Below are 24,862 nucleotides of genomic sequence, written 5' to 3' on the forward strand. Positions count from 1 at the left end.
TGTACGCTGGTCACTGTTTTGAAGGGGAGTGAAGAACACACACACACAAAAAGGTAACTTGTTAATTTAACGTTTATTTCTATGAGGAGGAGTAATTCTGAGGGGTCAAACAAAGAAATAATAAAAAAGTGACAAAAAAGTTATTTTTATAATGACGAGTTTTGCGGCTCCCAGTTTTTTTTCTTCGGAAACGGGTCCAAGTGGCTCTTTTTGTCTTAAAGGTTGAAGACCCCTGGTGTAGTACCACTAATCTTGTTGGCAATTAATCTCTTTTTTTGGGGGGGGGGTGACTCTTTAAAAAGATATTTATTAAGATTTTCAAAATATTACAAAAAAGAAAAAGAAAAATACAAAATAAAAATAGTTAAAAACAATTCAGTCTTTCAATCACTTATCTTTCATTTGCTTATTTCCCAGACCTCCTCACGCCTCCCTTTTCTGTATTCCAATTCAGTTTGTTAGTTCAGCAAATCCCTCCCCTCTTTGTTTATCCTAGTCTTCAATCTTCAAGTATTGTAACATTAGATTTTTACCTATTAATAGTCCATTTTTTCATATTCCCTTATAACATTACAGCTAGAAACCACTTAGTTTCTATCCAACATCATTCTAACATTTATTAATTTTACAATATTTCTGTAAATAGTCTTTAAACTTTTTCCAATCTTCTTCCACCGACTCTTCTCCCTGGTCTCGGATTCTGCCAGTCATTTCTGCCAGTTCCATATAGTCCATCACCCTCATCTGCCATTCTTCCAAGGTGGGTAGATTTTGTGTCTTCCAATACTTTGGAAGTATTCTTGCTGCTGTTGTGGCATACATAAAGAAAGTCCTATCCTTCTTTGGCACCAATTGGCCGACTATGCCCAACAGGAAGGCCTCTGGTTTCTTTAGAAAGGTATATTTAAATACCTTTTTCATTTCATTATAGATCATCTCCCAGAAAGCCTTAATCTTTGGGCACGTCCACCAAAGGTGAAAGAATGTACCTTCGTTTTCCTTACATTTCCAACATTTATTATCGGGCAAATGATAGATTTTTGCAAGCTTGACTGGTGTCATGTACCAGGCAATTAATCTCTTTGAAGACTGTGTGTTTCTATCCTGAAGAAAGCCAGCAGGATGAAATGTCAGCAATTTAAAGAGATTATGTGCTCCAATGAAGGTGGGGCAGTGCATAATAAAGTTCTGCACCTTGTTAAGATGTTATCTAAAAAGGCCTTTTCACAATTCTTTTTTCCCCATCATTGCCAAGCATACACTTAGCTTTCTAAGACAGTTGAGTCAGCAACACTTCCTAGTAAAAAGCATTTAAAAATAATAATCATAATAGTAACTTTGGGTCAAGGCAAGATGATAGTGGGCCAATCTCCAGCTTCTGTCATTTGCACAAATTTCCAAGAATCAACTCCATTATCACCCACACAAGATGTGCAATTTGGATGGGTTGTTGCAAGCAAAATAGCTGCATCAGTCGTTCATGGAGAGATGCGGTGAGCAACCAAGCACACAACCCTCTCATTAGCTCACTACTGAATTTTGCCCAAAGCATAAACGTTTTAGCTTTGCAGGGGTGGGGTTAAATTGGAGGCATTTTGAGGGAAGCAAAGAGGTAGGCCACATTCACACCATATATTTAAAGCACTATGATACCAGCTGAAACAGTCATGGCTTCACTCAAAGAATTCTGGGAGCTGTAGTTCATTAAGGGGGCTGAGAGTTCTTAGGAGAACCCTGAGAAAATGAGGGAACTCTGGTCAGTGTAGCTCAAAACATAGCTATTGTCAGGGGTTCAGGAGCAGAGGCAAGGGCAAGGGAGGAAACAGAGAGCGAGGGAGAGGAGGCAGAAGAAAAGATGAGTGATGACGACGACCCGAGATCTCCGAGTCTTTCCAGTGAATCAGAAGATTCACAGAAAGGAGCACCAGTGGCCAGGGCAAGGGGGGAGCCTAGGGGGACACCCCAGGAAGATAGAGCCAGAGGAGACTCAGAGGGGAGCAGTTGGAAATCAGGACCAGCGTCACCGCCAGAGAGCAGGGAAGAGGAAGGGCGCCAGGGATCAAGCGCTGGCAGCTCACAACAGGGGGGAGGGCACGAGTCAGGAGTGGCCACACCTCCATCGGGGAGCGAAGAAACGGTCAGACGGAAGGTGGAAGGTTGGGCGCGCGTGCCAAGTTCAAATGCACAGGAAGGTGGCGCAGTAGGCAGCCCGGAAAGGGAGCCAGGTCCTAAAGCCCGCCGAAAGGAGGGAGAAGAGTCAGGGGGGTCAGCGTCAGCGTCAGAGGAATCCCGGAAGGAAGAGACCCCGGGGGGCAGAGGGACCCAGAGAAGAACAGTCAGGCGGAAAAGGTGGAGCAAGGCTAGGATATTAAGTTGGTGTACAAGGGGCGGAGACTCAGATGGAGCTTCGCCGATCTAACCATTAGACGTAGGGTTGCACGCAGCAGCTTGAGAATGGAAACTGTAACTCAATAAAGACTTTTATTTAATGATCGCTGGCTAGCGTGATCCTCTGTGAGCTAGGATCTGGAAGCAACTCTGACAGTAAGCTCCATCTCCTAAATTGTGGGCATCTACAGCCTCGCGGAGAGGAGAGAAAGCGGGTGCCTACTAGCGAGCTCACGAACGGCAGACAACATGACGGCCGAACAGCAGATAGTGGAACTCAGAGAAGCAGTGTCGCGCCTGAATGCCGAGGCTCTTGCATCCAGGAAGAGAGAGGAGGACGCAGCTGCCGCCTACAGGGATCTCCAGGTCAGGTTGGAAGTGCTTACGAAGCAAGGGCAACTGACACCCAAACCGGAGGGGATTGGGTTGGGGAGACGAACAGGCGGTTTGGTCTCTCACTTCGATGGGAATTTGCAACAGTACCCCAACTTTAGAGCAGATGTAATGTGTGCACTGCAACTGCTGAACAAAGACTTTAGAGATGAGCAAGAGAAGGTGGGATTCATCATGTCCCATTTGCATGGAGATGCTAAAGCATGGCTGCGCAATTTGTGGAGAGATAAGGATCCGGCGCTCCAAAACGCGGATGCCTTTATTAAAGCGATGGATGGGTGCTTTTTGTCAAGCATTGACGTGGATCTTGCTCGGCAGCAGATACATGGACTGAAGCAAGGGAGGGCCAGCGTAAGGCAGTACCATGCCCGCTTTTTCGCTTTGGTCAGTGCTCTGGAATGGGACAGAGATTCGGCTCCTGTAAGAGACCTGTTTTGGGAGGGATTGCACGGCTCGGTTAAAGATGAAATTGCGAGGGGGGAGAGACCCCGGACCACGCAGGAGATCGTTCAGAGGGCGCTGGCGGTGGGGGTGCGGCTGGAAGGACGTCCGTGGAGCAGTGGCGAAGGGCGTGGAGGGCGCGAACCAGCCAGGGGCTCCTCCTTCCTTCCCAGAGAAGCAGCGCGTGCGCAATCCACGCCTCCGCCAGGAGGAGGAGCGGAACCTATGGAGGTTGGAGGTGCAAGGGCTCAGTCAGCAGCCAGAGCCCTAGCACCGGCAGCAGTGAAAGCGAAGCCTCCTAGAGGGAACAGGAAGTGTTACATCTGCGATGATCCACAGCATATGGCGAAAGAGTGTCCCCAGAGGCTCCACAAGCACACTGCAGCCTCAGCAATGGTAACTGCAGCAACGCAGCAAGGACAACCACAGCAGGGAAACGACGGAGTCTGGTTGGAAGAGGCACTGGGGCCCAGCCAGACGTGTCAGTGAAGCAGTCCCCAGAGATTTTACAGCCCATGGACCCCCTCCCGCCCAAACTGGTAGTGAGGCTCACCGCGTCGCTCCAGCTGCCCAATGGAATCACCATGGACGTGCCAATCACCATTGACTCCGGAAGCAATGCGGACTTTATAGGGCAGGACTTTGTCGACCGGCACGCTATACAGTTGCTGCCTGCCACGCTGCCCCTGCAGGTTGTCACGGTGGATGGCAGGGAGCTGCTAGGGGGGCAAGTGGTGAAGCAGACGCCACCAATGGTGATGCGACTTGGGAATCACAGGGAAATCATCAGCTTCAATGTCACTCAACTATCGGACACGCCCATTGTATTGGGCATGAGTTGGCTGGACAAGCACAGCCCGACGCTGGCTTGGTACCAGAGGCAGCTGACCTTCGGCTCTTCCTTTTGCGCTGAACACTGCATCGTGCCCAGGCAGGAAGGAGAGGAAGAGGAGTCACAGCTGCAGCTAGGCACGCTGCAAGCGGTTCCCCACAAGTACGCAGAATTTTTGGAGGTTTTCTGCGAGAAGGAGGCAGACAGGCTACCCCCCCACAGACCATATGACTGCAAAATTGACCTGCTGCCGGGGGCGGCGCTGCCCAAAGGGAAGCTGTATTCCATGTCTGAGGACGAACTGCAGGAACTCAAAGAGTTCATAGATCATAATTTGGAGCGCGGTTTCATCCGAGAGTCCAAGGCAGCGGGGGGCAGTCCGGTATTCTTTGTTAAGAAGAGGGACACGCCCCAAAAAAGACTTGTAGTGGACTTTCGCATCTTGAACAGTGTGACCAAGCCATCGGACTTCCCCATGCCCCGAATCGACGACCTCCTCGCAAAGGTACGGAAGGGCAGAGTGTTCACCAAGTTGGACCTGCGAGGGGCATACAACCTCATTCGCATGCGGGAGGGAGATGAGTGGAAGACAGCCATGTTCACGCCCCTGGGCACCTACGAATATAGAGTTATGCCTTTTGGATTGCAAAATGGCTCCCACGTTTTTCAAGCTTTCATGCATCACGTGTTGGCGGGGCTCCTCTACAAGACGTGCGTCTGTTTCTTGGATGACATCCTGATCTTTTCGGAATCGCAGCAGGAGCATGACAGACACGTCAAGGAAGTGCTGAGCAGGCTACAGCAACATAGGCTTTACGCCAAGCTGGAGAAGTGCCAATTCGACGTGACGGAGGTGGATTTCCTGGGCTACAAGTTGTCTGATAAAGGGCTCGCCATGGACAGCGCCAAGGTCCGAGCAGTGTTGGATTGGAAAAGCCCACGCAACCGGAAGGAGGTCCAACGGTTTGTCGGCTTCGCGAACTTCTATCGCAAGTTTATCAAAGGCTTTGCGATGCAGACAGCGGCCATCACGGACACGCTCAGCTCCAAGAAAAAGAAGTTCATCTGGACAGAGCAGGCGGAGCAGTCCTTTCAGGCACTCAAGCGTCTCTTCGCGTCGGAAGAGCAGCTGCTTCATGTCAACCCCAGCAGGCCGATGAGGGTGGAGACAGACGCTTCAGACAGAGCCGTGGGAGCAGTCCTGCTGCAGAAAGACCCGCAGGGGGTTTGGAGGCCGGGAGCGTTTTACTCAAGGAAGCTCAGCAAGTCCGAACAGAACTACACCATCTGGGACAGGGAGTTGCTGGCCATTCATGCAGCGTTCAAAGCGTGGAGGCACTTCCTGATCGGCGCCAAGCACACGGTGCAGGTCTGCACGGACCACAAGAATCTAGAGCACTGGCGCACGGCACAGTTCCTGAACCAGAGGCAGATACGTTGGGCTGAGTTCTTTGCGAATTTCGACTTCCGAATAGAGTATGTCCCGGGGGACACCAACATCATGGCGGATGCTTTCTCCCGTAAGCCACAGTATCTGGAGGAGGCAAAGCCAGCGGCCGCCATGCACATCTTCGCACCGACAGTGTGGGCGTGCGCGGCGGCGACAGTTGACCTGGATGCGGTGCGACGAGCGTTGCAGGATGACTCCTTCGCGCAAGCAAAGATGGCAGAGGTGCACAGGGGCACGGCAGCGACCGACGAGTTCCAGCTGCGAGATGGTTTGCTCATCCGTAAAGGGGCCATCTACGTGCCGGGAGACGAACTTCGCGCCAAGGTACTGCAGCAGCTGCACGACGCGCCCACTGCCGGGCACTTTGGCAAGGAGAAGACGGTGGAATTAGTAGCCAGAGACTTCTGGTGGCCCGGAATGAGAGGGGAAGTCGCGGACTACGTGGCGAGGTGTGACACCTGCCAGAGGTCCAAACCAGTGCACAGACCGCCGGCCGGACTGCTGGAACCGCTGCAAACTCCGTTCGAGCCATGGGAGAGAGTGGCCCTGGACTTTGTCACGGATCTGCCCAGCTCGAGGGGCAAGACGGCTGTGCTGGTGGTGGTGGATTTGTTCTCCAAGATGGCACATTTCATTCCGTGTGCGAAGGTGGCCACGGCGGAACAAACCGCCAAACTGTTCATAGACCACGTGTTCAAGGTTCACGGTCTGCCGCGGTCTATTCTGTCCGACCGAGGGCGACAGTTCATCTCGAACTTCTGGCAGAGGCTGATGGGCTTCCTGAACGTCAAGATCAACCTGGCGTCGGCTAGACACCCGCAGACCAACGGGCAAGCGGAGCGGGTCAATGCCATCATGCAGCAGTACCTGAGATGTTATGCGAATCAACAGCCTGCGACGTGGGTGGATTACCTGCCTCTCGCCGAGTTCGCCTACAACAACACGAAGCACGTGTCCACGGGGGTCACGCCGTTCTTCGCCAACAACGGGAGGCACCCTAGAACCTTCCCGGGACTGGAAAGAATGGGGGAGGGGGAGCCGCAGACAGCAGATGCGTTCGCGTCGGAGTTGCAGGAGGTCCACGATCAGCTGCGGCGGCACCTGGAGCTGGCTAAACACGCATACAAGGTACAAGCGGACAAACACAGAAGGGTTGGCGAAGAGATCCATGTGGGAGACTGGGTCTGGTTAGCAGCCCACGCAGTGCCGGCCAGGTCGTTGGCGAAGAAGAAACTAGGGCATAAACAACTGGGGCCCTACCAAGTCGACGAACAGGTCAACCCGGTGGCTTTCAGGCTGGCTCTTCCGGAGGGTTCCAGAATGCATCCGGTGTTCCACAGATCGGTGCTCACTCCCTACAAGGCACCTCACAGGTTTCAGGAACCAGGAACGGCACCGGGTCCGCTCCGAGAGAGAACCGGGCAAGGGGGAGTGGCACAGGAGGAGCGCATCAACGAAGTCACGGAGATTTTGGACTCCAGATGGGGGGAAGAGGGGGTAGAATACCTTCTCGCCAAGGAGGGCACCCCGGCCAGTGCCAACAGCTGGGTGCCGGGCTACGCTTTAGACGAACCTCTGCTCAAAGAAGAGTTTCATGCCCTCTTCCCACATAGGCCAATGCCAGCAGACTTTTTCGACGACTGGCTTTTCACGCCCACGCTTTCAGCCAGCACGTTCCGGGGGTTCGACTCGGACGAGGAACCGACACGAGACGCCCGTTCCCCAGAGGGGTCACCCTCGGGATCTGCTTCAGAACCCTCGTATTGGTGGGATGATCGACCAGAGGAGCAGTTCCGCAGAAGGTGGCTGGAGGGTCCAGGACGAGCAACGTCTCCAGAAGGCAACGAGGGAGAGACGGACATGGACGTTTTCGGGGACGACCCGGGTTTCGAGCACGGCGGCACAGAGATGGAAGCGGAGGTGACCGTCGTCAACGAGAGCAGGGAGGAAGAACCGGAAGACTTCGGATGGCGGCCCGCCACGGGAAGCGAACTGTATCCGACATTCGTCCCCCTGACACGGCAGCACCCAGATCCCGCACCGGAAGGAGGGGAGGGGGGAAGAGGGGGCTTCGAGGGGGGGATGGATGTCAGGGGTTCAGGAGCAGAGGCAAGGGCAAGGGAGGAAACAGAGAGCGAGGGAGAGGAGGCAGAAGAAAAGATGAGTGATGACGACGACCCGAGATCTCCGAGTCTTTCCAGTGAATCAGAAGATTCACAGAAAGGAGCACCAGTGGCCAGGGCAAGGGGGGAGCCTAGGGGGACACCCCAGGAAGATAGAGCCAGAGGAGACTCAGAGGGGAGCAGTTGGAAATCAGGACCAGCGTCACCGCCAGAGAGCAGGGAAGAGGAAGGGCGCCAGGGATCAAGCGCTGGCAGCTCACAACAGGGGGGAGGGCACGAGTCAGGAGTGGCCACACCTCCATCGGGGAGCGAAGAAACGGTCAGACGGAAGGTGGAAGGTTGGGCGCGCGTGCCAAGTTCAAATGCACAGGAAGGTGGCGCAGTAGGCAGCCCGGAAAGGGAGCCAGGTCCTAAAGCCCGCCGAAAGGAGGGAGAAGAGTCAGGGGGGTCAGCGTCAGCGTCAGAGGAATCCCGGAAGGAAGAGACCCCGGGGGGCAGAGGGACCCAGAGAAGAACAGTCAGGCGGAAAAGGTGGAGCAAGGCTAGGATATTAAGTTGGTGTACAAGGGGCGGAGACTCAGATGGAGCTTCGCCGATCTAACCATTAGACGTAGGGTTGCACGCAGCAGCTTGAGAATGGAAACTGTAACTCAATAAAGACTTTTATTTAATGATCGCTGGCTAGCGTGATCCTCTGTGAGCTAGGATCTGGAAGCAACTCTGACAGCTATGTTTTTGTTGTTGTATTGTTTCAGAAACTGCAGGGTAGGTCGGTTCACAATTAACTGCTAACTGAATCAAATTTCTTCCCCATCCCTATTTGGGCTGTATCGTTTCAGATCAGTGTCATTGCCAAAGTCCCTAATTGCCCAGAAAGGCTGGCCCAATACATTTTGGCACCTGAGGTGAAGTGCAAAATGGTGCAAACCACCCCGCCTGGGAAGAAGGGGTGAATGAAGAGAGCTACATCAGGAACAAGTGGGGAGTAAAGATCTACATTGGTAACAAGGGGGTGAAAGAAGATATGCATTGGGAACAATGAGGGGAATCAAATCAACCTCACCCAGTGCTTGAAGTGGAAATCAAAGGCCATTATGGGTGGGGCTGCAGTGAATCACTCCAGATGGGTGCAGAACCCAGAAGACCTCAGAAGGCAGTCCCCACTGTTAGGTGTAGACCAGTAGCACTTCCTATTTGCCAAGAGGCCATTATAGAGATGTTATTGGGGGGATCTGCCAAGGAGGATGCAGTTATGGCCTCGAAAGAGTGTGTGGCAGCAGCAGTGTCCAATTCATTTCTTGGAGGCCAAATCTGCTGCCCTTGTAGATCCTGCCACCTGAGACAATGACTTCACATTGTCTCATGAGAGGGCCGGCCCTGTTGCTCAGCTTGGAATGTGAATTGATCAGACTCATAGGGCTCGGTTGCATTATGAATTGGACAAAGACCCCACCACCCTAACAAATTGCTATCTATCTTGGAATGTAAGTCAAATATCTCCATGTACAGGCTTTTATTCAGGTCTAAAGTCTGATGCTGAGGGATTATTTGGCTTATTAAGGTTTGTAGCCAAGGGGTGTCTCAGGAAATGCCATGTGGAGAGATATGTCCCACAGTGTGTGCAACAGCAGGGATCATTCGGTCTGTAACTTAAGGGTTATTTCTGATATTGGAAAATCAACCAACAGGAGGCATTGCTGAATGGGATGGTCTTTACTGAGTTAGCACATGCCCTTATTGGCTGTGTGGTTCTGAGTGAGTTTTTCTTCTGCATCTTTGAATATCTCCCTGTTATGTACAATATCTGAAGTAAGAAAGACAAAACTTTGGACTCCGTTTGAGTTACATAAGTGAGTTTCTTAACACTGTGGGGGTGTGCAAATCATACGCATGTATGTATGTATATAATGAGCAGATAAATGCAATATTTAAAGAAAGATTCCTCACCCCTGGCTTATAACAATCTTTCTGCTAGAGATTTTTTCAGGAATTAGATAAAACAAGACAAAAAGGCTTATAAGAGATTGATGAATAAGCTTTAATGAAAGCAGAGTGGACAGTTTGCTTTTACAGTAGACCCTGCCAAATGTTGTTAGACTACAACTCCCATAATCCCTGACCATTGGCTATTCTGGCTGGGGATGGTGGGAGCTAGAGTCCAAGAACACCTGGGGCCAAGAGAGAGGTTTCCCATCCATGAGATACATTGAAAACCACACATAAACACAGGCTAAACCAATCAGGCAGAGCACTGTCTTTGCAAGGAATTGCTTGCATCTTCTTCTACCCAAGGGGAAAGCTTTTAACTCAAGAACTCTAAGGTCACATATGACAGATTGTGTAGCTTAGTGCAGAGTGGAGGCTTGCAGAACAGACTTGCTGTTTTATATATAAGAAGACAAAGAGAGGGACATATACATAATTTTTTTTAAAAAAGGAAGGCAAGAAAAGGCATGAAAATAGGCTTTTCAGAGGGAGCTGAGCATCCACAAGTTGCATTCTTTTCCTGTAGCAATGTGCACACTCAGCCTTTCTGAAATGTGAGTGCATGAACTCAGGCATGAGCCAGGATATCACAGTTCCAAATTCTGAGTTTTCAAGGGGGTCATCCATCTGGGTTTAGCAGGGGTATGAACAGATACCAGAACGACCACCCAACAAAGACCTCTTTCCAAGGTAACCATAACCATCCCCAAAGAGCCCTCTGCCGTACCCATAGCCATAACCCCCAACAGCACATGGAGTGTTGCCTCCAACAGACACAGGCTCACAGCTAGCAGAGAGGATGGGCCCTGGGATGGTCAGGACACTGGGAGGTGGCTGGATCACGACCTCTGCTGGTGGGAGCTGGTTGATGCATGAAGGGATAACACCGTCCAGGGTGCCAAGGGATCCAGAGGATTCAACAGAGCCTCCATGCCCCCAGCCGAAACCTCCATGACCAAAGCCAAGGCCATAGCCAAGACCTCTGTAGCCATGACCTGCTGATCCAAAACCCACAACTGGGGTGGAGGCACAGGATGGGACAGTGCAAGATGGACCACAGTGAACCATGTTGGGTTGGTGGAGGTTAATCTGAAACAAAGTGAGAAATATCAAAAAGGGGAATGCAATATTTATACCTGGGCCAGCCAACCTGTTGCTCTCCAAATGATTTGGAATGCAAAATCCATCAATCAGGCCACATGCTCAGGAATGATGGGAGTTGAAGTCCAGATCATTTGGAGGAAACCACATTAGCTATTTATAGTGTTGTACAAACGCCCTCCCTCACTGTTACCCATAAGAAGAGCCCTTCTGGTACAAGATCATGACCTCTGTCAGAAGAGAGACAGCAGAAATGTGTCCATGTCAATTCTCATTGACGTCTCAGCAGCTTTCTATGCCATTGACCATGTTGTCCTTCTAGAGCGGCTGTCCAAGTTTTGCACTTCTTTGAGGTGATTACAATCCTACTTGGATGGTCATTTCCAGAGGGTGATGCTTGGGGATTCAATGTGGACTCCTTAGGGTTCATGTCTATCCCCTATGTCATTTAGCATCTACATGAAACTGCTGAGAGGAGTAGGGTGTCAGCAGTTTGCTGATGGCACACATCATCTGCAGGTATGAAAGTGGATGTGCTGGACCACTATTTTGCCTTGGTAATGTACTGGATGAGAGTCAACAAACTGAAGCTCATTCCAGATAGAAATGAGGCAGTTAGTGGGAGGTTCCCTAGACTGGGCAGATGGGAAGTTGCCTGCTCTTGATGGGGTTACTCTCCCTCTGAAGGAGCAGGCAAGTAGCTTAGGGGTACTCCTGGATCCTTTGCTGTTGCTTGAGGCTCAGGTGGTCTCAGTGGCGCAGAGGGCCTTCCATCAGCTTGAGCTGATGACCCAGTTGTGCAAGAATAGCCTAAGTCCTGTTGTTTATACTCTGGCAACCTCTAGGTTGGAGTCCTGCAACATGTTATACATAGGGCTGCTTCTGAAGATGGTTCAGTAACTTCAGCTTGGACTACTGCAATGTGCTCTACCTTTGAAGGTGACTCGGAAGCTGCAATTAATCCAGAATGTGGCAGCTAGACTGGTGACTGGGAGTGGCCGCCGAGACCATATAACACGGGTCCTGAAAAATCTTCATTGGCAGTACGTTTCTGAGCACAATTCAAAATGTTGGTGCTGACCTTTAAAGCCCTAAACAGCCTAGGTTTTGTATACCTGAAGGAGCGTCTCCACCCCCATTGTTCAGCCCGGACACTGAGGTCCAGCACCGAGGGCCTTCTGGTGGTTTCCTCGCTGCAAGAAGCCAAGTTACAGGGAACGAGGCAGAGGGCCTTCTCGGTAGTGGTGCCTGCCCTGTGGAACGCCCTCCCAGCAGATGTCAAGGCAATAAACAACTATTTTACTTTTAAAAGACAACTGAAGGCAGCCCTGTTTAGGGAAGTTTTTAATGTCTGATGCTGTATTGTTTTAATTTTCGGTTGGAAGCCGCCCAGAGTGGTTGGGGAAACCCAGCCAGATGGGCGGGGTATAAATAATATATTATTATTATTATTATTATTATTATTATTATTATTATTCAGCCCAGTTGCTCACTGGAGCAAGACAGTTGGAGTATATTACACCGATCCTGATTCAACTGCCAATTAATTTCCAGGCCCAATTCCAGATGCTGTTTTTGACCTTTAAAGCCCTAAATGACTCAGGATTGCAACATGTCAAAGACCTCCTCTCCTCATATAAACCAAGCAGAGCCTGTGATCATCATCTGAGGGCCTTCATTTGCATATTTTTCGGTACCAGGCTAAAACGTTTCTCTTCAACCAGGCATTCGGCTGATTAATATTCTATGGTTTTTAAAATGTGGGTTTTTTGGGGGGTGGTATTGGTTTATTTTTGTTTTATTTTGTATTTTGTATTCTCAGTTTGCACTTCCTTGTTGTGAAGAGCCCTAGGATCTTTAGATGAAACTTGGTATACAGATTTCACAAATCGTCATCATCCTCATCTAGTCCAGCACTCTGTCTCTTGGTGACCATTCCTATGCCCCCATGGGAAGACCACCATCATCAGGGAGGAGGATCCTGTTGCACTTCAGATATTGGTGGTCTGTGAGGATGGAAGCTGCAGTAGAAACATATCTGCAGGGCAATCAGTTCCCCAACCCTGCTCAACGTGAAGATCTTCATGGAAACAGCATCAATAATGACTGCAATGGCTTGGGAATATTAACTGGTTTAATAGGGAGTCGTGAGAATTTTAGATTGTGCAAGATAGTAAAGTGTACTCTACCCACATGTTAGTTTCCAGGAGAAAAGAGCATAAGAAGGGCTTTGATGGATCAAAGCAAAGACATATCTAGTCCACTAGCTTTTCCCCCACAGCGGCAAATCTTGGGGAGCCCACAAGTATGACCTGAGTACACCTCCACTCTATCTTGAGGACCAACTCAAGGGGCTGGTTCTGACCTTGGGAGGCCAACACAGATTATGTGCTATCATTCTGAAAGGACACCTCTTACCAAAAGTCCTCTCTTCTCCAGCAAAGTTCAGTTGGACACACACTGCCTCTGATCTTTCAACCTCAGATAAAAGAGTTACTGCTCCAGTTGGCTTCTGTCTAATGGTGTGCTACTCAGAGTAGGCCTGGTGAAATTGATTTATTCAAGTTTCTCATGTCCATCAATGTCAATGGGTCTACTTTAAGTATTGCTACCATCATATACATTCCCCAAAGCTGGACTTACCTGGTTCTCTGAGGTACAGAAGGCAATGGATCGAGGTAAGGGATCGAGTGATGATGTCAGCATGCATCTACACTGTCTAATATAATGCACAAACCATTGAAAATACATTCATGAAAGCTGGGCTTACCTGGTTCTCTGAGAAGCAGAAGTCAATGGAAAGGTAAGGAATCGAGTGAAGAGCCCAGTGTGTCTTGAACTTTTATACAGTTCAGATGGCATCATCAGTGGTTTGGAGCCTCCCCTTCTTGATTTTTAATTTAGATACCAGTCTTCCTTTGTTTGTAATGTAGCTTTGCTTTAATAAGTCCTTTTTTTTTTAATAAGCACAAAGAAAGTGGCAGGTATTTTTAGGTTTAATATTTTTATTAAAGTCTTTTTTTCATGATACAATAATATATAGAAAACTAACGTGAATAAAAAAAACAAGAACAAAAACAGTCACGGAGAGTTTAAAAAAAGAACACGAAGTCCTCTCTAAAAGGTAGTGCTTAACTCTTACCACCCACAGAAGGTAGTACCCTTCCCAGCTCACACCTGAGATCTTTGCTTTCTCCTCCCAACCTCTCACCTTGGAAGACCAAGATTTCCCTCCCTCTCACCCAACCTCCCTCCATCAACCATCGACTACTCCCAGGAAGGGTCAATCCCTGGACACCAATAAAGGCCCTGAGCAGAGGACACAGCTGGAGTTCCAGCTGGAGTTTTTAATACCTTGTAAGCATTTATTTAGTTGGGACGCGGGTGGTGCTGTGGGTTAAACCAAAGAGCCTAGGACTTGCCGATCAGAAGGTCGGCAGTTTGAATCCCCACGACGGGGTGAGCTCCTGTTGCTCGGTCCCTGCTCCTGCCAACCTAGCATTTCAAAAGCACGTCAAAGTGCAAGTAGATAAATAGGTACCGCTTCAGCGGGAAGGTAAACGGCGCTGCTCTGGTTTGCCAGAAGTGGCTTAGTAATGCTGGCCACATGACCCGGAAGCTGTACGCCGGCTCCCTCAACCAATAAAGCGAGATGAGCACCACAACCCCAGAGTCGGTTACGACTGGACCTAATGGTCAGGGGTCCCTAATAAGCATTTATTATTATTATTATTATTATTATTATTATTAGTTCACTGAATTTGATTGAATCCAAAGAATTTTCTCACACAACCCAAACAAAGCCCTCTGTGTGGATCCTGAGAGTGGAGGAAGATGTGGGCCTCTGAAAGATACAGCTCCTTTGGATATACAGTGGTACCTCAGGTTACATACACTTCAGGTTACAGAATAGTGCTTCAAGTTAAGAACTTTGCTTCAGGATGAGAACAGAAATTGTGCTCCGGCGGCACAGCGGCAGCAGGAGGCCCCATTAGCTAAAGTGGTGCTTCAGGTTAAGAAAAGTTTCAGTTTAAGAGTGGACCTCCGGAACGAATTAAGTACTTAACCCGAGGTACCACTGTAAAAAATAAAAAATATTTGTATCCCGCCCATCTGTCCCAGCCACTCTTGGCAGCTTCCAGCATAGCTTTATAGTTGGATATTTACAGGAGCTCACCCCATCACGGGGATTCAAACCGCCGTCCTTGCCGATCAGCAGCGGTTTAATCATGTTGGCCACATGACCCGGAAAGCTGTCTGTGGACAAACGCCGGCTCCCTCGTCCTGAAAGCGAGATGAGCGGCGCAACCCCATAGTCGCCTTTGACTGGACCTAATCGTCCTGGGGTCCTTTACCTTTATCTTGAGGAGTAAAGGTAAAGAAGGGAGCCACACACACTGTCTATGAAGCTGGAGGTTAGATCTGGCCATTGCAAGATCTGCTGTGAAGTCTGGATCAGGTTTATACCCCACAAATTTAGCCTGACCATCTAAGCCTCAAACTCGGCCCTCCAGATGTTTTTGACCTACAACTCCCATGATCCCTAGCTAGCAGGACCAGTGGTCAGGGATGATGGGAATTGTAGTCTCAAAAACATCTGGAGGGCTGAGTTTGAGGAAGCCTGATCTAAGCAATCATACAATAAAATCCATCCCTAAACGTTGGCCATGCTTGCCGGAGATGATGGGAGCTGGAGCCCCAATTAACACCCCTTGCGTAAAAAGAGAGCCATTGTGACTGTTGATGGTGTGTGTGACTCCCTTCTTTTGGTGGAGGAATCTTGAAGGAAGACCAAATAGATTCACAGTTAGTTTGGTCAGTTGATAAAAGCCAATATTCTTATTTTTAAGGTTTACATTTTTGGGGGGCCATTTCGAAGACATGCTATTCTTAAGGTTATTGAGCAATGTGAAACTCCAGTGCAATTAAAACATTTAAGGCCATCAAATCATATGTGAGCATCACAGAAAAACATTTACAAGGGTGCGGATGACTTTATTAAAGCTACATATTCTCAGAAGATGTCATCTGTGCAAAGTCTGCAAATGTGCAAATGGGAGCATTTTTGGTTTTGAAAGCTTCTTAATTCACCAATGTTTCCTGCTTCCTCATGGGAAACAATAGCCACAGGTCAAAAGAGTTGACTAATCTATATATTGAGAGCATCTAATGTCTTTTGTAAGGTGTTAACAAACAAGTTTCAAGGTGTTAATCAGTTGTCATCTAAACACAACTGTTGGGTTTTGTTTTGTTTTTTGGTTTTTTGCTAATTAAGCAGAATTGTTCTATAATAATGCCATGTTATGAAATTCAGTGATTTGTTTTTTTCAATATAACTTTTTAGAAGGGCGGATTAGTCTTGATTCTGCCCCCCCCCCCCTTGTAGGGGGTGCTCCTTTCCCCCTTTTCATTCTGTCCAGTGAACAGGAATTTACTAATAATTACTACTTTTATTGTTGTCATAGATATTATTGTACTCTGCAAAGAACTGGAGATACAGTGGTACCTTGGTTCTCAAACTTAATCTGTTCCGGAAGTCCGTTCCAAAAACCGAACGTTCCAAAACCCTTTGTCTCCTTGGTCTGAACGCCAAGCAGAAAAGCAATGCCAAATCAACACAAAACAGGCACAGTACAGGGAGTTCCTAGTACTCCTCAGTACTAGGATTGTTACTCAGTCCAATAAATGTGGCTAGCTAAAACCCACGCGTTAGATGGAGGGAGGTTGCAAGAGACGGAGGCAATGAGTGGAACAGGCAAATGGATAGTGACGAGAAGGAAAGGCAGCCTTAAAAAGTTGCCTAGTTGCTTGATTTCCATGTGCTGAATTTATTTTGTGGCAACAGGGAGCAATCCAGATCTTCATTGTCCATTATGGACTGGTATTATACAGTGGTACCTCGGTTTACAAGGGACGCGGGTGGTGCTGTGGGTTAAACCACAGAGCCTAGGACTTGCCAATCAGAAGGTCAGCGGTTCGAATCCCCGTGACGGGGTGAGCTCCCGTTGCTCGGTCCCAGCTCCTGCCAACCTAGCAGTTCGAAAGCACATCAAAGTGCAAGTAGATAAAGAGGTACCGCTCCGGCGGGAAGGTAAACGGTGTTTCCGTGTGCTGCTCTGGTTCGCCAGAAGCGGCTTAGTCATGCTGGCCACATGACCCGGAAGCTGTACGCCGGCTCCCTCGGCCAATAAAGCGAGATGAGCACTGCAACCCCAGAGTCGGTCACAACTGGACCTAATGGTCAGGGGTCCCTTTACCTTTACCTCGGTTTACGAACTTAATCTGTTCCCAGGGCCGTCTTAAGCATACCCAGAGTCATGGTGCAAAGATATTTCCGGTGCCCCCCTCCTTCCCAGAGCTGTCGACCTTTTTTTAGGGCTGGAGGAGGCGGGCAGCGGCTGGAGGGCGGCTCCTCCAGTGGAGAAGAGGTGGAGGCTGGATGCGGCGCCTCCCAGCTCAGCTGGCCACTTCGTGCCACGGTGGCCATGGCAGGCAGCACACCGAACGAGTGGGCCTGCAGAATTCAGCGCCTGCAGGCTAAAAGAAAAAAACCCAAACCAACACTCAGCGGGAGAAGCGCACGCAGCCTCGCTCACTCAGCCCGCTCGTTTGGTGTTCCCCGGACTCTTGCCAGGCGCCCTCCAGAACTTGGCACCCCACACCACTAGCCTCTATGGGTTAGATGGGACTGTCTGTTCCTGAAGTCCATTCTTAAACCAAATCCATTCTTAAACCGAGGTGCGCTTTCCCTACTGAGGCCTCCCGCTGCTGGTGCCCTTCCACTGTTCGGCTTCCAATGCAAAGTTCGCTAACCCGAACACCTACTTCTGGTTTCGCGGAGTTCGTTGCTCGAATAGTTCGTTAACAGGACTGTTCGTAGACCGAGGTACCACTGTATCTAAACACTCGCAAATTTATAAATTACTCCCTTTAGTCCTCCAGATTTCTGTTTCTAGTTCTGCGTCCTCCTGTTGCTTCAGGTCCGTCCGTCCCCCTTTTTCCCCCTCTGTAGCACCAGGGATATGTTCAAAGTCAAGTTTTGTTATGCATGTTGCATTTGCTATTATGCTTTTCATATTTATCGGGGGGGGGGATTAAAGCCCCATGTGGCTTGGAGACCCCTTCTTGAGAAAGAGAGCAATTTGAGTCTCTTTCCCCTGGGCCATAGGGAAGTACATTCACCCCTCCCAAAGGCAGAAACCCAATTCTGCAAAGTGTGAATTGGCTAGTTTCTCATGGGAAATTTCTCCAGGTTTTCCAGCTAAGATCAGCAACCTATTCCTGGACAGCATGTTGCCATTTCAGAACAAAAGGAGTGCCCATTAGACAAATTGCTGCTCTGGGAAGAGAAAATGAGCAATGGAGCATTAAAAGGCTGGGCTGCAGTGGTTATTTTCAAGTGGTGAACATGATACAGGAAGTCTTTGTTTTAGCGTGTTAAGTTTATTAAAATAATTTGGGGGTTCAATTGTTTCCTGCTTCTTGAGTTGGGGTAGGTAATTAAACCCTGCGGCGCTACAAGGAGGTTCTTTACCACCAGGGATGGGTGACAAGAATGGTATAAAAATGTTCAGAAGTCCACCAAAAGCACAACTTGATATTGCATCAGTCTTCTGTTGTCCGGAGAACTGGGTAAGTCAACCTTGAGAAAGATCTGTCATTCCAGGCGGAGAGGGTTCACTTACAGAAGAGTTTTGACAAAAGACGATGTGAAGGATAGGGAATTCTGCGTCTCCCCAGATGTTGTTGCTCTATAACTCTTTTTATTATTGACTCTTGGCTGTATTAGCGGGGGCTGATGTGTAGTAGAGTCCAACAACATCTGGAGGGCTACCAGTTCCCCCATGTCTGGACAACGTAACTCCCCACATCCTTAGTAATTATTTTCAAAGCGGGTTCCTTTATTTGTTTATTTATTTTGAGGGTGTGTGAATGTTACATACTTCTTGGAATTGAAACCCCCTAGTAAATGAGATATTAGTGGATGAGGTCAAGATAGAGAGAGTGACAGAGATTTGAGGCATTTGGGAGAAATGGCAAACATGTCTGTCTTCAAGTGCATTTTATAGTTTTGGTTATTGAAATAAGTTCTTTGTGGGGTCATTTCCCTTTTTAAATCTTTAAGCTTAGCTGGATCAATCTGCCCTTAACAATAATGCTAAGGACAGATGCAAATATTAGTAGTAGTAGTAGTAGTAGTAGTAGTAGTAGTAGTAAGCTGCCATACATTTAGTCAGCCTCAGTATTTAGTCAGTCCCAACCTAGGTAACTCATTATTGTCTATGCTGATTGGCAATAACCCTCCAAGCTTTTAGGCAGGAGTCCCTCCAAACTCTAACAAGAGAGGTTGAAGATTGAACAGAGAATCAGAGAATGAAAGAACTGTGGTGTTGGAAGGAACAACGAGGGTAATCTAATCCAACCCCTTGCAATCCTCTAGCACTCTCTCAGGATTGATCACTGAAACCAGTGAATTCAATATCCAAATGAGCAGAAACTGGGAAAGAAGAAAAGGCAAGCTTTTTATTATTATTCAGGAAGCTTTGAGTCCATTTATCTGGGTCCCATCTGCAGGGTGGTGCCGTCACTTCTTCATTCAGAACCATGAGGACTGAATGCAAAGGGTCCCTAGTCAAACATCCAGCATCACTAGGTAGGATCAGTGGCGTCGCAACGGGGGACAGGGGGGATGGTGCACCCGGGGTTCAGTGTCTGTGGGGGTGACAAGAAGTCACCCCACGGGGACTTGCAGCGGCGCGAGCATCCATCAGCTGCAAGTGGAGGCTCCTCCGTTCGCGGCTGCAGCTGCGAGCAGGGGATCCCAGCACCGGCAGCAAACCGCCATGTACAACGCATGTGCTGTGTCACATGCATGCACTGTACATAGTGATGGCGCACATGCACTGTACTTAGCGGTTTGCCGGCGGAGCCACTCCAGCGCTGTACGGACGGTGCCGGTATCCCTCCAGCAACCAAGAATGGAGGATCCGTCCGTACATCACTGGAGCAGCACCACCGGCAAACAGCTATGTTCAGCGCATGTGGGGCATCACTACATATGGCGCATATGTCATACATAGCACCCCCCCCCAGGTTTCACGATACCTTCCTTCACCCCTGGGTAGGAGGGAGAATGTCGCCTGGAGAACGACTGACAGGCACTGTAGGCACAAAAAAGGTGGATGGGACAATGATGTAACTCAAGGCACCTTCCTTTGTCCTCTTCTCATTTTTTTTTTGGGGGGGGTTATTACTAAGTAGGGACGTGGGTGGCGCTGTGGGTTAAACCACAGAGCCTAGGACTTGCCGATCAGAAGGTCAGCGGTTCGAATCCCCATGACGGGGTGAGCTCCCGTTGCTCGGCCCCTGCTCCTGCCAACCTAGCAGTTCGAAAGCACATCAAAGTGCAAGTAGATAAATAGGTACCACTCCGGCAGGAAGGTAAACGGTGTTTCCGTGCACTGCTCTGGTTCCCCAGAAGCGGCTTATTCATGCTGGCCACATGACCTGGAAGCTGTACGCCGGCTTCCTTGGCCAATAAAGTGAGATGAGCACCACAACCCCAGAGTCAGCCACGACTGGACCTAATGGTCAGGGGTCCCTTTGCCTTTACTATTACTAAGTAAGAAGTGCAGATTAATTAATGAAACTGATGAGGTATGTTACTGAATATGAAGTTAATGAAAGCAGAGGAAATGTCATAATTTGAAAGTGGATGTATTCTGTTACGGACATCCCTTTGAGGGTGAGGCACATGCTGGTGGGAAGAGGGACGTGATTGGGTCCAGAGGCAATAGTGGGTGGAGCAACAGATGTGGACTCTTACCTTTTCACAGTAGTCCTCATTCCAGCTCCATTCCACATGTGAAAGGTTCCTACACAGACACACAACCCTCTCTGCTCTCCACCTGGGCAGGTGAGAAGTATGGTGAGAATTTTACCAGCCAGGTAAAAGAAGTCCAGGAGGGTCCAGAGGGTGAGAGGTTTTGGCCTGGAGTGAGAGCCTGCTTCCCCATCCCTGTAAATGGAACATGGAAGGAGATGACTCAAGTTCAATTCAAGAAACTCTCTAAATCATTTGGGATGCTGATTAGATTTAGAGCCCATGGGCAAAGTATTTCTGTGGCTCTCTTGTCAGGAATCCCAAGCCTTTATTTCTCAACCCAGGCAGTCAGTGTTTACCAAACCGGTTCTCAGAAGCCTTTTGATGTGGTCTGCTCAAAAATCTGTGAGAAATTGCAAGCTTGGTGGAACAATCTTGCACCTGTTTGCTGTGTTCCCAGCCTTTATCCACTCTCTGTTGCCCTGGGAATTGGTCCCAAGAAGCCTCATCTATTTATTATTTATATTATTTATTATTTATTATTTATTATTTATTATTTATTATTTATTATTTATTATTTATTATTTATTATTTATTATTTATTATTTATTATTTATACCCCACCCATCTGGCTGGGTTTCCCCAGCCACTCTGGCCGGCTTCCAACAGAATATTAAAATACAATAACCTATTAAACATTAAAAACTTCCCAGATTTCTTCTAAAAGTCTGGTAGTTGTTTTTCTCTTTGACATCTGGTGGGAGGGCATAATGATGAAATCTCCCCTTCCCCGCTTCTTAAAAAGTTGCTCAACAACTACATACACATACCAACCAAGGGTAACGATTATCACTTTGCAGTAATTGGCTATCTGCTTTTTGATCTCACAGCAGGTAGGCTTGGCAGGAGTGGGTGATCCCACTGGTCTTGCTCTCATTCGCTGAGCTGCTGTGATGTCAGGGAAGGGCAAAGTGGGTGAGTGCATAGTGTGGCTACCCTAAAAACTGCCTCTGTTCCCAGAGAATGTGGAGAATGTGAAGATGGGGCACAACATCCAGCTTGCTGAAAATCTTAGCCTTCACTTAAACTCCCCTCCCCAAAGTTCCTAGTCCTAAAACTATGGCAAATGTCACATTCTTCAATTCTGGACTATTTAGAACGTTGCATAGTTAGATTGTAATTTGTGTGGGTGGCAGGGAGTGGGATGAAGGGCACAATAAAAGCACAGGACCATGCTTGGTGGCAGAGCTTTGCATGCAAAGGGTCCCAGGTTCAATCCCAGGTGTGTGGTAGCCAATGTTAGTCCTACACAGAGCAGAGAAATGGAGATGAACTCACATGACTACGCACATTCATTCCAATAGTCCAATCATTTCAATGGTTCTACTCTAATTGAGTTGAATTCCACCCAGCATCGCCAGTTAGCTCTGGGAATCTCACCTGTCTGAAATGCAGGTGAGCCGCTACCTGTAAGTATCAACAAAGTACCAATGGTCTGACTCAGGCGCCTCATGCAATATACATTGAAAGCAGTATCAAATCCTGGGCGCTTTAGTTCATCAAGGGTGCTGAGAGTGGTTAGGAGATTTCTATTTGTCTCACAGAACTACAATAGGAACCTCCTAGCAGTTCTCAGCACCCATTACAAACTACAGCTGCCAGGATTGGGGCTGTGCGAGGGGCGGGGGAGGCATCATAATTTGAAATGGTATGATAATGCTTTAAATGTGCAAGAAGAAATTCAGACAAAAGAAGAATGGCAGACAAAATTAATGGACTACGCAGAATTAGATAAAATGACAGGAAGGACTCGGAACCTGCGGGACCAGAGATTCACAGAAGATTGGAAGAAATATACGAACTATTTGAAGAGCAACTGTAATCAACAAATTACGCTAGTAGGACTACAAGAAGTTTTGGAAGGAGAAATATATGAAACATTGCAAAGTAGGAAAAGTATAGTTATGAGATTTAAATGTAATAGTGAAGTAAGAAATGTGATTAGATTGGAAAATTTTCAGAGGTGATTGATGGAAGTCAAAAAAGTTGTATAAGATGTAAAAGTATGTTTAATTACTGTTGAAAATGATATGTTAAAAAACTTAGATAGATGATAAATGATAGATAGATATAGATGATAGATAGATGATAGATAGATAGATAGATAGATAGATAGATAGATAGAGAGATAGATATAGAGATAGATATAGATAGATATAGATAGATTAGATAGATAGATAGATGAGATAGATAGATGATAGATTAGATAGATAGATAGATAGATAGATAGATGATAGATAGATGATACAGATAGATGATAGATAGATAGATAGATAGATAGATAGATAGATAGATAGATGATAGATAGATAGAGGTAGATAGAGGTAGATAATGCTTTAAATGTACACAGTGGTACCTTAGTTTTCGAACAGCTTGGCTCCCGAACAAATCGGCTCCCGAATGCCGCAAACCCAGAAGTAAGTGTTCCGGTTTGCAAATGTTTTTTGGAAGCCTAACTTCTGACGCGGCTTCCGATTGAGTTCAGGAAGCTCCTGCAGCCAATTGGAAGCCACGCCTTGGTTTTCGAACGGTTCTGGGAGTTGAACGGACTCCTGGAATGGATTAAGTTTGACAACCAAGGTACCACTGTAGTGCATTTAAATGGATCCTGCATATTACACAAGAAGGTAATCGTCAGCATCCGTAATAGGCAGCTTCCTAGGAACAGCAATATAGGAGGGGAAGTCATCCACCCATCTCTAGGATTTGACAAGGCAACATCTCAAGGAAGAAAGTGACCATCCTTCTTCCATGTTGTGAGTAATTTTAGGCTGTCTTCTGGTGCAAACTCATCATTGTCAATCATATGTTTTCTTCCAGTTTCACCTTCATAACTCCACCATGGCTGACTGTGGTCCATCGTGCGCTGTCCCATCCTATGCCTCCACCCCCACTGTTGGCTTTGGATCAGCAGGAAGTCTTGGCTGCGGATACGGAGGTCTCGGCTATGGCGGCTGGGGACATGGAGGTCTCGGCTGGGGCTACGGAGGTCGTGGCTACGGTGCTGTTGAATCATCCGGCAGCCTGGGCACCCTGGCTGGGGTCAGGCCTTCATGTATCAACCAGATCCCACCAGCCGAAGTTGTGATTCAGCCACCCGCAAGTGTGGTGACCATCCCAGGGCCAATTCTGTCCGCAAGCTGTGAGCCTGTTTATGTGGGAGGCAACACACCGTGTGCAGTTGACCACTGCGGTTATAGTGGCTGGGGCTATGGCCTGGGAAGACGGGGCTACCTGAGGAATAAAGGTCACCTTGGGCGTCGTGCTAGCATCTGCAGATACCCCTGTTAAATTGAGAGGAACTTGCCATATGACCCAGGAATTTACAGCTGCAAGACCCATAGAATTACTGGCATAACTTTCCATTTCTCCCAAAGGCTGAGGTGTCCATCTGAATTAAACAGGAATAAGCGAAGATCAGCTATGCTAGGAATCCAGCCTATAGTGGTGTTTGATATTCTTCCTTTTAGCTCAAAATTTGAAGCTTCTACACTAATTCTACCAACATCCCCATTTAGGCTAAGGCCATATTTTTAAAAAAGGACAAATATGCATCTGTTTTATACTGATGACATCACTTCCCCTTCACCCTCTATAATATCCTGGAAATTGTAGTTTGGTGGGCACTCTGATGTTTCTCCCTTAAGGATCCATATCTCAAGTCACCTTTCATTAAAACTCATTTCCCAGAATTCCCCGGGGAAAGGGACTTCTAGATGATTTTCCACATCTTAAGGCTCCCCTTCCCACTAAAATAGATTTCAACCCAACTTCATAAACCTATTTTAAATCTCTGAATGAACTGAATTCAATTTGTTCATGTTTGTATTCTGCACCTTGTCTTGCTTGGAAGGAAAAATGACCAGTGTTCAAATTGCTTCTGTTCTTTCTTTTTTCCTTTTTCCTTGAATTAAACCTTTTGTTGCATTCAAAACATCTGGCTGCTGGATTTTGATTTTACATTGCATTGTCATCCTCATTTTGCAAACAAAATGAAACTTTAGCCAGCCATTAATTGGACACCCCTCTTGCTGTACAACCTGTGCAATTAGGGATGTGGTAGAAATCTGATTCAATTTGCATTTAAATAAGGACCTATCAGATTCATACTTGCTGAAGCAATATTTGAATAAAAGTACATCGATTCTCGAAGGGACGCGGGTGGCGCTGTGGGTTAAACCATAGAGCCCAGGACTTGCCGATCAGAAGGTTGGTGGTTCGAATCTCCACAACGGGGTGAGCTCCCGTTCCTCGGTCCCTATTCC

General features: G+C 47.9%; 2 long non-coding RNA genes across 2 annotated transcripts; one reads left to right on the forward strand and one right to left on the reverse strand.

The window, feature by feature from the left end:
• Nucleotides 1-9,641: 9,641 nt before the first annotated feature.
• LOC308465140 lies at nt 9,642-13,532 on the reverse strand. Its single transcript, XR_013980275.1, has 2 exons — nt 13,485-13,532; nt 9,642-10,702 (listed from the first exon to the last, which is right to left on the reverse strand). It is a non-coding gene; the product is annotated as an uncharacterized lncRNA (long non-coding RNA).
• Nucleotides 13,533-18,290: 4,758 nt separating this feature from the next.
• Nucleotides 18,291-24,531, forward strand: LOC308465152. The gene is made up of 2 exons (XR_013980287.1): nt 18,291-18,346; nt 23,418-24,531. It is a non-coding gene; the product is annotated as an uncharacterized lncRNA (long non-coding RNA).
• Nucleotides 24,532-24,862: the final 331 nt, after the last annotated feature.

Source organism: Podarcis pityusensis, assembly GCF_964106645.2.
Source record: "Podarcis pityusensis genome assembly, chromosome: 16".
NCBI classification, from domain to species: domain Eukaryota; kingdom Metazoa; phylum Chordata; class Lepidosauria; order Squamata; family Lacertidae; genus Podarcis; species Podarcis pityusensis.